At 40.1% G+C, this 14,735-nt stretch overlaps 1 long non-coding RNA gene across 1 annotated transcript; it reads right to left on the reverse strand.

The window, feature by feature from the left end:
• Positions 1–339: 339 nt before the first annotated feature.
• On the reverse strand, positions 340–13,977 carry LOC122466184. Its single transcript, XR_006291514.1, has 3 exons — positions 13,967–13,977; positions 904–921; positions 340–489 (listed from the first exon to the last, which is right to left on the reverse strand). It is a non-coding gene; the product is annotated as an uncharacterized LOC122466184 (long non-coding RNA).
• Positions 13,978–14,735: the final 758 nt, after the last annotated feature.

The following is a 14,735-nucleotide window of genomic DNA, read 5'->3' on the forward strand; positions in this document are numbered from 1 at the left end:
CCTCACTCTTCTCTTCTGCAGACTAAATAAGCCCAGTTCCCTCAGCCTCTCCTCATCCCCTTATCATTTTTGTTGCCCTCTGCTGGACTCTCTCCAATTTTTCAACATTCTTTCTGTAGTCGGGGGCCCAAAACTGGATGCAGTACTCCAGATGTGGCCTCACCAGTGCCGAATAGAGGGGAATAATCACTTCCCTCGATCTTCTGGCAATGCTCCCACTAATGCAGCCCAATATGTCATTAGCCTTCTTGGCAACAAGGGCGCACTTCTGACTCATATCCAGCTTCTTGTCCACTGTAATACCCAGGTCCTTATCTGCAGAACTGCTGCTTGGCCACTCAGTCCCCAGCCTGTAGCGGTGCATGAGATTCTTCCATCCTAAGTGCAGGACTCTGCACTTGTCCTTGTTGAACCTCATCAGATTTCTTTTGGCCCAATCCTCCAATTTGTCTCGGTCACTCCGGACCCTATGCCTACCCTCCCGCATATCTACCTGTTCCCCCAGCTTAGTGTGATTCGTGAACTTGCTGAGGGTGCAATCTATCCCATCATCCAGATCATTAATGAAGATGTTGAACAAAACCAGTCCCACGACCGACCCTGGGGCACTACACTTGATACCGGCTGCCAACTAGACATTGAGCTGTTGATCACCACGCGTTGAGCCCGACAATCTAGCCAGCTTTCTATCCACCTTATACTCCATTCATCCAATCCATACTTCTTTAACTTGCTGGCAAGAATACTGTGGGAGACCATATCAAAAGCTTTGCTAAACTCAAGATATATCACGTCCACTGCTTCCCTCATATCCACAGAGCCAGTTATCTCATCATGGAAGGCAATCAGGTTGATCATGCATGTCTTTCCCTTGGTGAATCCATGTTGACTGTTCCTGATCACCTTCCTCTCCTCCAAGTGCTTCAAAATGGATCCTTTGAGGACCTGGCTCCATGATTTTTCCAGGGACTGAGGTGAGGCTGACCGGTCTGTAGTTCCCTGGGTTCTCCTTGTTCCCTTTTTTAAAGATGGGCACTATATTTGCCTATTTCCAATTGTCCAGGACTTCCCCCCGATCGCCATGAGTTTTCAAAGATAATGGCCAGTGGCTCTGCAATCATATCAGCCAATTCCCTCAGCACCCTCAGATGCATTAGATCTGGACCCATGGACTTGTGCATGGCAAGCTTTTCTAAATAGTCCTTAACCTGTTCTTTCACCACTGAGTGCTGCTCACCTCCTTCCCATACTATGTTGCCCAGGACAGCAGTGTGGGAGCTGACCTTGTCTGTGAAGACCCAGGCAAAAAAAGCATGGAGTACTTCAGCTTTTTCCACATCATCTGTCACTAGATTGCCTCCCCCATTCAGTAAGGGTCCCACACTTTCCCTGATCTTCTTCTTGTTGCTAATATACCTGTAGAAACCCTTCTTGTTACCCTTCACAACCCTTGCTAGCTGCAACTCCAGTTGTGATTTGGCCTTCCTGATTACACCCCTGCATGCTCGAGCAATATTTTTATACTCCTCCCTAGTCATCTGGCCAAGTTTTCACTTCTTGTAAGCTTCCTTTTTGTGTTTAAGCTCACCGAAGATTTCACTGTTAAGCCAAGCTGGTCGCCTGCCATATTTGCTATTCTTTCTGCACATCAGGATGGTTTGTTCTTGGGCCCTCAATAAGGCTTCTTTAAAATACAGCCAACTTTCCTGGACTCCTTTCCCCCTCATTTTAGCCTCCCCGGGTATCCTGCCCATCAGTTCCCTAAGGGAGTCAAAGTCTGCTTTTCTGAAGTCCAGGGTGCATATTTTGCTACTCTTCTTTCTTCCTTTTGTGAGGTTCCTGAACTCAACTATCTCATGGTCACTGCTGCCCGGGTTGCCACCCATTTCTACTTACCCTACCAATTTTTCCCTGTTTGTAAGCAGCAGGTCAAGAGGAGAATGGCCCCTGGTTGGTTTCTCTATAGTTGCACCAGGAAGTTGTCCCCAACACTCTCCAAAAACTTCCTGGATTGTCTGTAATTGCTGTATTGCTTTCCCAGCAGATGTCAGGGTGATTGAAATCCCTCATTAGAACCAGGGCCTGTCTTCTGGAAACTTCAATTAATTGTCCAAAGAAAGCTTAGTCTACCTCATCCCCCTGGTCCAGTGGTCCACCACGACATCATCCTTGTTGCTCTTGCTTCTAAACTTAACCCAAAGACTCTCAACAGGCTTTTCTCCAGTTTCATACTGGAACTCGGAGTAATCATACCGCTCTCTTACATACAGTGCAACTCCTCCACCTTTCCTCTGCTGCCTGTCCTTCCTGAACAATTATACTCATCCATGACCGTGCTCCAGTCATGTGAGCTACCTCATCAAGTCTCTGTTATTCCAAATACATCATAGTTCTTTGACTGTCCCAGGACTTCCAATTCTTCCTGCTTGTTTCCCAGGCTTCTTGCGTTGATGTACACACACCTAAGATAACTAGCCGATTGCCCTGCTTTCTCAATGTGAATCAGGAGGCCCTTTGTGCTGCACCCTCTTCCTTGTTTTTCCTCCTTGTATCCCACAAAAGCTGCTGATCAGTTGGGTAAAATAAGATTAAGACCCTAATTCTATGCCCAGTGAAATCAATGGGAGTTTTGCAATTTACTACAGAGGGAGGTTGCTATCATGATTCAAGTAAAGCAGAAGACCAAATTTGACATTTGCCTGTCTCTTCCCTCACATCCCGTTAGAGCAAAACTTTTGGCTTCATTGAGCAAAAAGTAGGTGTTCACTAGTCCAGGCAAAATTGGAAGAAAACTGTGTGTGTGTGTGTGTGAGAGAGAGAGAGAGAGAGAGATAAGTGAATACTGCAAAATAAATAATTTATCCAATGAAGTTGCCTGTGAACTAAAAGCTATTTTCTCCAAATTAGTCTTGTTCAAAATAATAAACAAATATTTTAGTCTGTAGTTTATTTTTGAGCAGTTCCTTGTAAGAATTTGATTTTTGAAATTGAAAATTTAAGCTGTCCACATGGGTCACATGTATGTTTCTGTTGCTTGATTAGGTGACCTTAACTTCTAGAATCAGGTTTCCAGTGTAAATAATTGCAATGGTAAATTTCAAATTCTCTTTACACAAATAGTCTACACTCAAAATTCACAAAATTTATTAGAGTTGGTTGAAAAAATTGAAAATTTCAATGAAAAACCAAGAGCAACTGTTTGTGAAAACTTGCACAAAATAGTCTTACTTTTCAACCATCTTTTGTTTATAAATACTTCATTAAACATTCCTGCTAATAAATTCATTTGCTAGGATGTTCTCAGAATATGAAGACAAAAGAGGTTTAAATACAAATCAGTGAATATGTTTAAAAATTAAGATGAAAACCAACAGAAATGTTTCTGTTGTATTTGCTACACTACAGTGTGTATGGGCTATCTGAGAGTGCTAAGGCCTTAATTCTACAAGCACTTCTGCGTATTTTTAACTTGACACATGTGACCAAGCATACTGAAATCAGTAGAAGTACTCACACATAAAGTAATGCATAAAGTCTCTGTTCTGCGAACACTTATGCCTGTGCTTAACTTGACTACCATGAGTAGTTGCATTGATTTCAGTGGAACTGCTCACAGTAGTAAAGTTAAACACAGGCATAAGTGTTTGCAAAATCAGAGCCCAAGTTAGCAAAATGATACTCTTTCTCCTTAGACCTGAAGTTTTCTTGTGCATCTGAGTTACATGCCTACCAAGACAGATAAAAATTTCTTAACATTTACTGGCAGATTTAGAACAGTGTTCTTGATGCAGGTATTATTTTTTCCCTTTTCAGAATATTACTTTTCATTTCAGTAGCCCTTAAACTTGCAGTGCGTATAAGCCCCACCAATTGCTTGTTAATTGTTATTAGAGAGACCAAGTGGGTAAAGTAATATCTTTTATTGGATCATCTTCTGTTGGTGAGAGAGAGAAGTTTTCGAGCTACACAGAGCTCTTCTTTAGGTCTGGAAAATGTATTCAAAGTGTCACAGCTAAATACAGTGTGGAACAGATTGTGTAGCATAAATTGTTAGTCCATGATTTTTAGTGTCTAGCAAAGTTATGAGTATAAGCTCCCAGGCTTGTCTTTTGAAGGTGTTGTGCAGATTTCCTTTGAAAATGAAGACTGAGAGTTCAGATATAGAGTGATCATTTTGTGAAAAGTGTGCACCCACAGGTGATACAGTGTTTTTTGTCTTTTATCATTTTCCTTTGTGAGTTCATCCGAAAATGTAGTGATTGTCTGTTTTCACCCATATAGTTGTTAACGGTCGCATTTAGTGCACTGGATGAGGTACACCATGTGTTGTGATAGGCATGTGTAGAACCCATGAATATTTAAAGGTGTATTGTAGGAGGTGTTGATCACTGTAGCAGCGGAGATATGTCTACAGGTTTTGTATTTGTTGTTCTGGCAGGGTCTGGTGCCGCTTTGAGTTGGTGTGTCCTGCTCTGTGGGGAGCTTGCTTCTTGTGATGAGCTTATAAAGGCTGGGATGGGGGAGGGGAGATTCTGAAGGCCAAAGAGGGATTTCAGGAAAGATTTCTTTCAGAATGTGTTCCCTATCAAGTATGGGTTGTAATTGTTTAATGATACCCTGAATGGGTTCCTATGTGAAGTGGTAGGTGACAGAAAAGGGTGTGTGGTCAGAACGGGGTTTATTTCTGTTTTGAATCAGGGGTATTTGGGTGACCCATTCCATGATGCTAACTACTTCTCTGGTGGAGTGTCCTTGTTTGAAGATGATTTTAAGTGTGTTAAGGTATATATCCCAGACTTTCTCCTCAGAGCATGTCCTATGACCTGAGTGCCTGGCTGTAGTTAACAGATTTCATAGTGTGTTTGGGGTGGTTACTGGATCTGTGAATGTAGGTGTGGTGGTCTGTAGGGGCCTTGTATATAGTTGTTTATGGGGTTCCATTGTTGAAGCTGATCATGTTATCCAAGAAACTGATGCTAGTGTGGGAGTGTTCTAGAATCTAGAGAGTTTAATGGATGGGTGATGGTTGGTGAAGTTGTGGTGGAAATCTATGAAGAGGATTAGGTTATCTGTCAGGATGAAAATATCATTTATGCATCTCAGATATATCATTGGTTTTGTGGTGCATATGTCCAGAATTTCTTCCTCAAGGTGGCCCATGAAGATGTTGGCATACTGGGTAGCCATCATAATATCCAGGTCTGTTCTCATGGTTTGGACAAATTGTTTGTTGTTGAATTTAAAATTGTTATGGGTGAGAATGAAATTGATGATTTTGGTGATGTGTTTGGGGTGGATATCTGAGTGTTGTCCATTGTCTTGTAGATATTTGAGACAGGCAGTGATGCCGTGATTGTTGGAATGTTGGTGTGTACAGGGAGGTGACACCCATGGTGGCAAGGATGGTGTTCTGAGGGAGGTTGTTAATGTTGCAGAGTTTCTGGAGGAAGCCTGTTGTGTCCTGCAGGAAGCTGGCCCTTTGTGGTGAGTGGTTTGAGGATTGTTTCTATTAGTCCTGATATTCCTTTAGTAAGAATGGTATGGCCAGATGTAGTGGGGCTGCCTGGGTTCCCTTGTTTGTGTATCTTGGGAAGCATGTAGAAGATCCTTGGGGTTGTTATAGCTTTTTTTGTGTGTGTGGTGGGGGGAGGGGGAGGAGGGAAGTTAGTTTCTTATCATGTGAGCCAGCTTTGCATATTAAGATAATAAAGAGGGAGCCTAACAGTTTAACAGGAGGAAAACTCCCATCCTTGATCTTGGAAGGGCTTGTTTACCAGAGTTTGTGTCTAGTGGCCCATACATATCTCACATATCATATCTTATTTTAAAACAACTGTTATTCAGTGTACAGAGTTGAGGAGAGTTTAAGAAGTTTATGTACAAAAAGGTTGTCTGGCTTTTTTCTGTCTTTGCTTCCACTGGTAGAATTTAGCAGACAGAATATTTAAGTATGCTGGTTAATTTTGTATCAGATTTCACCCAGCCAGCAGTTACTCTCTACTTCTACAAGCTGCTTTCTCTGTCACTAAGTATTAGATGTATTATCCACAGAGCAGTAATTACCTTTGACACATAATTATTATGGTTTTGATGACAAGAAGGCCCTTTCTTTTCCTGCTTTCATAACATATATTCCTGAAAGTGCTGGCTTGTTTAATGCAGTTAAAGTTTAAAAGCATTTGGATGTAGATTGAACTTTGGGATAAGAAGTGAAATGAAAAAAAATAAAGAGAGGGAGAACTAGACCATTTGAAAGTTCCACAGATGATCTCACACAAGTAGACTGCTGAACAGGAAAGAGAGCCTCCAAGTGTTGTTAATGCAAAAAGAGAGAGAGTTGCCTCACTGCAGCCACGCCAGATCCCCAACAGGAAAGGAGTGCTTTTAAAGTTAATAAACTGAAGGAGGCTTGGAAAAAAGGGAGGCTCCTGGCAAGGCTGCATAAACTACACAAATGAGTTTCTAATCTTGCCACATGGGCATATTTCCAACTCTGCACTCTGAGTCAACCCCTGCTGCAGGCTGGGATGAGCAGTTTAACAATCCTTAGGCCCCCCTCCTCCTTTTTTTCTTTAAATGATCAGAATCAGAAGTATCATGTTTCTGGAGCCTGGGGGCTGTGTGGTATTTAAACTGGGTGAGTGCCTGGCATTCCTCCAACCATACCTGCAGCTGTGTTTCTGGTAAGGTTAGAAAACCTACTTGCTTCAGAGTTTCTGCTATTTCCCTACTGTCTCTCTCTTTCCTCTTCCCTTGATTTCTGTAGAACACAGGGGCGAGAGGGAGAGGAGGGGATGAAATGAAAACTTTAACACCCTCCAAAAAAAGATTATAAAAAATTTATGCAAGAACTTAATTCTAGGCAGCTGATCTTATCCAGGATTTGATTAGCTTTAAAGAAAACATGAAGTGGGGATGTGCAGAGAGAAAAGCTTGGTTTCCATGTCCTAATCTGAGAGTTAAATGTGGGTTTCAAGGAAACTGTGCTTATTGCCCGTGGGATATTTCCTTTCAGCATGAACGTTTCAGTCAGAACTAAAACAATGGTTATCAAATGAACATACTAGAAAGCAGCTCTAATTTTAGCCTGTTTCATTATTTTAAGGGTTGGTGGGGAAGGGTGAAGAAAGGAGCTGGAGGCTGCTATGAATGACTAATGCTGTATTTCAGGCTCTTAAGCCATATTTAGTAATGTGGGGTATAAAAATAAGCTTTCAGTCCAATTTTTTTTCCTACTTGACTTCTGTTTCCTTTCTTCTATTCCCTCTCCTAAAGACGGATTTAACTAATTACTCTTTCAGCTGAATGCTGATAGACATGTATTTATTATTGGTGCTCTAAGTCCTGAAATTTTTTTTCCACAGTGAGTCCATAGGCATGTACATTAAACCTCAATTCTCTGGGGCTGTCAGAGTTACAGTCCAGCCTGGGGTGTAGCAGTATGATAAAGTTTTCAGGCCCTGTTTAGTTAAGGCTGAAAACCTGGGACTGAGCCAATCTCCACCACTCAGGGCTCTTTTCACAGTCCAAAATGATTTGGCTTAAACATTTCCAACTGTGATGAGGTCCCATTTCAGTGATTATGCAGTCATTCACTTTTCCACATCAACATCAAAGTCATTAACAACTGAGTATTATTGCATTGGCTGGAATTCAGTTAAGGACTAGAGGGATGTTGCTCTTTATTAAGATAAATCATTGCCTTGGTTATGTCACCCATGAAATAATCAATTTACTGTGTTGGTTAATTTCCTTCCTCTTTGATCTCTGAATTAAATTCAACAGATCATTGTTTTACACAACTACCATGCAAAGGATATTTTAAAAGAAATGTACCCATATTTTCTGATGGCTATAGTCTTGCATGTACATGCAAGATACATAGAGGTGACCTGAGAGCTTTGATTTCTCCATCTTTCATTTCAACAGTTTTCTTCAAAAGCTTCTGGGGAAAGTGAAACAGCATTACCTATTTAGGAGATCCTCCCTCAAAATTCCTTAAGAATCACCCATAGGATGAGGAAAAACTAGCAGATTTGACCTTGAAACCTTCAGAAGTGTAGGCTTATGTCAAAACCAATGAAAATGTTTCCATCTGGAATACATGGCAATTTACTGATAGTCTTTTTGAGACTAACTCACTGAGATACTATATGTAAGAATGTTTGAGACATCTGGTGATCTCAGTACATGTAAAATGTACTGAGCAAACAGAATCTGTATTGCATAGTGTAGGGGATCATATTCTGATCTTTATTCCTCTTTGTGCAGTCAATTCCAACGTATTCTGAAATTACAATATGATTGTGTCCTGGGTTATTTATGGATAATCACTCCCACATCAGCCATTAATTATCCAGGTTTCCCCAACATTCTGAAGCCCCTTTGTGGTATTAACAATTCCTTTGTGTAATTCTTAGAATAAAGTGGAATTTCTTCATTGGCTGATGAAGTTGTTAGCTTGCTAGGTTGTACTTATTTGCAAAATGTGTTTGTGGCTCTTCTCACACATACCACTCACAAGGAAACATCCTTAAGGTCTGGACATGAAAGACTTACACACATACTTAATGTGTAAAGTTAAAAACATGCATAAATCTTTGCAGGATCAGGTCCTTATATTGGAATGCACTACCTTGATTATATGTACATTTATGAGACCGTAAGAATAGTAACAAACCTGCCTTGCTTAATTTATTTTATTTTCAAGTTCGGAGGATACAAATACATGGGCAGATAAAGCAGACAACATGACACACTAGAGAGCAGTGTTCTAAAAAATTCAAAAAGTCAGCTGTCTGTACCAGGGCTAAAACCAAAGTGAATAGATTGTCCTTTGTTAAAGCAATCAAGAAAATTAATTAAATTAATTAAAAGGAAGAAAGAAGTGGCATCTTTTAGAGATTTCAGTCCAAACTGTACAATGTTCTCTGACTTTCTCTGCCCTGTGCTGATTGGCTGTTTGCTTCAACCCTGCACCTCCTTCATCAGTCTTTTCACCTCAGTGTCACTCCTCTACCGTCCCCCTCGCTTTCCTTCCCTTTTCTTTCCATTTAGCTGACCCACTTCTAACAAACAAACATGGAACTACCATGTTATTTGCCATCATCACACACTCTGCTTGTATGTTCTGTCCCTGTCCCCACCCTGGATCTACCTTGTCTATTTAGACAGTACTGTCTTTTTGTTTCTTTGTTCGCCCCCATTGGTCTGTATCCATCTGCTGTCTCTTGTTTTCTACTTAGATTGTAAACTCTTTGAGGCAAGGACTGCATTTTTGTTCTGTGTTGCCTAGCGCAATAGGATCTGGTCTGTGACTATGGCTTCTATGCACTATGGTAATACAAATAATAAATGACCCCTGAATTGAAGGCAGAGATTTTGGGAACTTCAGCTAAGTAATATTCAGTGTACGTATTCCCAAACAGTTAGGGTCAGATTTTTAAAGGCATTTAGGGGCCCAGAAATGATTTTAATTGGAGATGAGTACTTAGGCCCTTTTGAAAATCCCTCTCAGTTCCTTTCTGCATCTTTAGGCACCTAAATACTTTTTTTAAATGTGACTCTTGTTTCATGTCTTTAGAATTCACTGCACAATGTAGTTTTAAGTCCCTTCATGAGGATTATAGTTCAAACAGGATTTTTCAGTTAAACATGTACTTTATAATCATTGGTGCCACTTATAGACTTCACAATAGGCCTAATCCAAGTCATCTGACATCAGTGGAAAGATTCCCAATGACTTTAGTGGGCTTTAGATTAGGCCCTACATTTCACAAACATATCTGACTTTTTCTAGTTTCCATATTTAATGAAATGTCACAAATTAGGCTCTGATCCTGCTATGAGCTCTGTGCAGCTATAGAGGTCTTCTTGTGTGGAGCTCCTTGCAGGATCAGGGTCCAGACTTCATCCAGATTTTCTTGGCTTCCAGATCCTAATTCAAGAATATAGACAGGCAAGAAATAGAAGTATAAATACATATGTCTTTAATGAGAAATGCTATTAAAATGTTGTCATTAAAATGCAAAAAGCACAGATTGATCTAAAATAAATGATGATTTTTACTAATTCAAACTCCCCTTTTATTATTGGAGTGTTATTCATTACCTGGGTTCAATTATGTAGATTAAAATGATAGATACAAGGAAAATATTAACCACATTTACTTTAAATGTGACATTATAAATCTCTGTTTTGAAATTTACCAATGTTGGACAGAGAGTGACATCCTGGAAATTACAATAATCATTTAGGGTGTTTCCTCCTAACATGTAACATTTTAAAACATCGTATCTACACACTACTAAACTTGAATGTGGTTTTATTAGAGTAAACAATTTAAATTAACAAATGATTCTAGTGTGTTTGAAACCCACGAAATCCTTTTTTCTCAAAACAAACTGTTCTATAGTTTAAAATAGGTAGGAGATTGAGCACTGGAAGTTCAAGTCCATGCTATGAAGTAATTCATCATACATCGGTCAAAATATTCAGAGGAAGAAGAGAGGAAGTTAAATATTGGACAGCTAATTCCAAACACAGTAAATCTGGTTAATCTAATCCATGTACAAATATAACCTTGTATTACCTAGGAAATGTCTCACTTGGAAATCAACCTAACTTTTTTTTTTTTAATTAACCTCATTGCAAGTTGTTAGCCTTACTGGCTGTTGCTAAACATTTATTGCTAGGGTGACCATACATCCTGTTTTGGCTGGGACAGTCCCTTTTTTAAGCCCTGTCCCGGCCATCCAAACTTTTTTCCCAAAAGGAGGCATTTGTCCCGTTTGCTCTTGCTGACTTGAACATTTGGCAAGAGCAAACCTGACAAATGCCTGCTTTTGTCAAAAAGTGATGTGTGGTGCAGAGGGGGTGAGCGGAGATGCCAGCCCCCGCGGGGGAGGCAGGGCTGGAGGAGTGGAGCAGGGTTCCAGCAACTGGGCAACAGTCTCCTGAGGGGGTCCCTGCAGGGTTCCAGTGACCAGGCAACAGCCTCACGTGGAGTGTGGGGGAGGGAACGGTCAAGTTCCAGAAATGGGCAATAGCATGGGGCCGAAGGGCCTTGGTTGAGTGGCTGGGAGTGTCCCGTTTTCTCTTTGGGAAACATGGTTATCCTATTTAATGCTCTTTTGATCAATTAGTTCTTATTTCTTAATTGAATAATTTTAGAAGCAGGATGTACAAATATTGTTACACCTCATGCATAATTACTTATTTTGTAAACTTGGATGCATAGCAACTGCAAGTTACTTCAAGCTGTTGCTGAGTATTATTTCTTAGAATTTCCATGAGGTCATAGACTTAGAGTTCTCTAGCAAATGACAGAGATTCGTGGCTGAGTTTTGAACACACATTTAGCTTTTGTAATTCAGCTTCAGGCAGTAGCAAGCAAGTTAAACAATCACTTCACTGACTTTTATTAACTCTGATTTGTAAGGCTGATAGACAGGTTTTTGTCATCCAGCCAAGATAAAAATCCTATAGAAATGCCAAAGACAAGAGACAACGTTTTGTTCCTGCAATTCATTGTGCTTTGAATATATTATTTACTTTTTAATTGTGTTTGTTTTATTCTAATGTACATATCTGAGCTGAAATGTTTATCAATTATTTTGTGATTCTTCATAACAAATAATTTTAGTTACATCCAAAAAAAACCCTGATCCCATGCTTTGGGCTGCGCTTTATATGACAATCAAAAATGGATTTCCCCCCTAAGATAGTTGAAGAATTTAAGTTGAAATGAGAGCCAATGTAAAAATAATGTGGCTTTTCCACAAGCCATGAGCAAGGAGAAGGACATAGTTGTTTTGTCCTGGGAACAGACCACAAGCCAGATTGTGACAATCTGGTTCCCAGTTGTCCCCTTGCTCCAGGGTAGATATAATAACTGCCACCCCATACCTGGCACAGATTACTTCCCTGGCTCCACCTGCTCAGCTACCCTGGGCAGCACATTGGATAGGATGGGGAGTAGAGACTTAGATTGTAAACTGTTTGTGGGCAGGGACTGTCTTTGTTCTGTGTTTGTATAGCACCTAGCACAATGGGGTCCTGGTTTATGTCTGGCGTTATTAGTGCTACAGTAATACAAAGAATAATAGTAATAATAAAACTCTCCCCTCTTTCCTGACCACCCACACACTCACTCAGGTGTGCAGGATGGGAAGTTGCAGCCCCGCAGAGGCAGCTCTCATTCCCGTGCTGCTATTTGCCATGATCCTTGTACCCTATACTCTCTCAAAGTGGATCAGTACAGTGCAAATCAGGGGGCCTGATCTGGCAATCACATGATTAAATGTTTGCAAGATGTCCAATTATCCTTTTAAGGGTTGTTATGTATGTAATTATTATTGAAGGTTTGGGGAAACATTACAACTTTACATAAAACCAATTTCCATTAAGAACATTTAGTTACCATTAAGTCTTCTCTTGGGAATGGGTGTAATTTGTGATTTGGATTTCATTATCTGTTCTACTTAGATACATTTTTGTACATGAATGCATCATAGGACTTCATCCTGCAATCCCCTTTGCACATGAGACTTCCGGGAATGGGCCCAGAGGTGCATTTATTTACGTAAAACCATGTACATTAACACAGTCAGCTGAATCCCTGTCAACAAAAGTGCTCAGTATTCTCTTCCAGAACAGAACCTTGAAATCTGCTTAACAACCTCCCATTTTTTATCCTCTCTTTTCGTAAAGGCTGCCAATCAGGCATCTTACTTTGAGTGAAGTGAAAGCCAATTCTGCCAAGTGGTTGAGCTCTTAAAGGTGCATTATAGTTTTCACCCTCTCTCATGAGAGGTTGAAATCATCGTCTCTGTTAACCGAGGGCCTGAGATTGTATTGTAAATCTACAGACTTTTCAACCAAATCTTGGTCTCATTTTGTCAGGCCGATTCTCTGATTCCACGCCCTCAGTTTAGTTCTAGGGAATGAACAAACATTGAAAGCTCTTTATCGCCAGGCAAATAGCCAAGTGAAACTATAATCCAAATTTTAGAGGTGGATACTTCCCCCACCACTCCTGCTAGATGCAGAGTGATAATGAAACCAGACAAAGACATTTCCTTCCACTCCTGCCAGACGATATTGCTTCTGTTAAATAGATTACAGTATATGCTGTAGAAAATGTTTGACATGCTGGTTTCTCCCTCCCCAAGGAGGGGTACTTCTCATGTCAATGGGACTCTATGGAGGCACAGCTCTCAGTTGCAGTGTTGGTGCCTAAAGAGTTGCAATCAAAGAGCATGAGCTAAGCTTTTCCAGTCAAAACCAACACAAGCTAAAAGATGCAACTTTTTATTTTTTTCTTTAGTTTGAAATCCTCATGGCTGAGGAAAAAATTACAGGAGTAAATTATATGTAATTTCAACAGATTGCTGAAAAATAAACACATTCTCAGGTGACCCATTTGTCTTGTGTTTTAAGTGATGTCCAACAAGAGGCTGCTAATGAACATTTGTTCAGATGAATAGCATGTTTTAAAAAGGATAATTATGGAAAGGACCAAATACAATGCAGCTGTATCTTACTGTAGTAGGAATAAAACAGTGTTGGGATAGTGTCTTCTGAGAATAAATCTGCCCCATATTTTTCATACAGATATCCTTTATTTTCCTGAAATGTACATGGTGACCCTATACACTTCAAAAATGAGAAATGCTTTCAAAAACCATTTACACTGTGTGGTTACTTTTAGCATTTCACTCATCTTGGACAATAGAAGTAGATTGGTAAGAAACAGTGAAAATGAACAGTCTCACTTACTGGTTCTTATGCATTAGAGTACCTCTGTTGTGTCCCAGGTGCACAGGGCTGTAGGGAACTGATGACATTATAAAAATACCTGGTTTTACATTTTAAAAATCAGGAAAGTATTTTATTTTCATACAGGGGCAGATTGTGACTAGCCTCAGCTTGGATATACTTCTGCCTCCCACATGTTTCACTGAACTAGCATCAACTATGGTTGGGAAACACAGGCTCTGATCCTTCCTAGTGTCCATGTGTAGTAATTGGCTGAAAGGAGCCTGGGGATGAGTTCTAGGTGATATCCATTCCTGCCCATTGTTTGGTAGAGCTGGCCTGGTGCAGAGTGGAGAGAATGTTGTATCATGTCCCAGGGTTATGTAGCTTCCACAGTAATGTAAGCTGCTTGAGACCCATAGGTTGAGTTTCAGCAGAGTCAGATATTCTTCCTGGGTTTTCTGGAGACAACACAGACCTTGTGCCCAGTACATCTGGGTATACCGTAGGCACAATCTACTCATTAATTTTTGACAAGCTTTTCTTATTAAAATCTGAATTGTCGGTCTAAATTCAGTGGAGAGCACCATTCAATAAAAATCTGTGTGCATAAGTGTTATCTTATATTCAGTGTAAACTTAGAGATATCAGGTAAAATAATATATAAATATTGTATAAATTAAGCCCCACAGTTACAACTGAAGAGTCTAATCAGTTTTAATAGACGACTTTTAATCCCACTGTCCTTTGTGTTGATATGTGCTATAACTTCTGGCAATGTTTTTCAGTACTGTCACTAAAAGCAGCTCAATTACAGCATATCCTTTTAACAAGTTTGAAACAAAATATGCTAAGGATACTAAAAATGTGCCAAGTATGTTATTCCCACTGCCAATTTCAGTACCAGTAAATTATCTTCTGTTGTGCAAGTCATTGCCTGTTGCTGTTCACAGATTATATGAATAAACCTTCAGCTT

This window comes from Chelonia mydas, chromosome 6 (genome assembly GCF_015237465.2).
Source record: "Chelonia mydas isolate rCheMyd1 chromosome 6, rCheMyd1.pri.v2, whole genome shotgun sequence".
Classification (NCBI taxonomy): Eukaryota; Metazoa; Chordata; order Testudines; family Cheloniidae; genus Chelonia; species Chelonia mydas.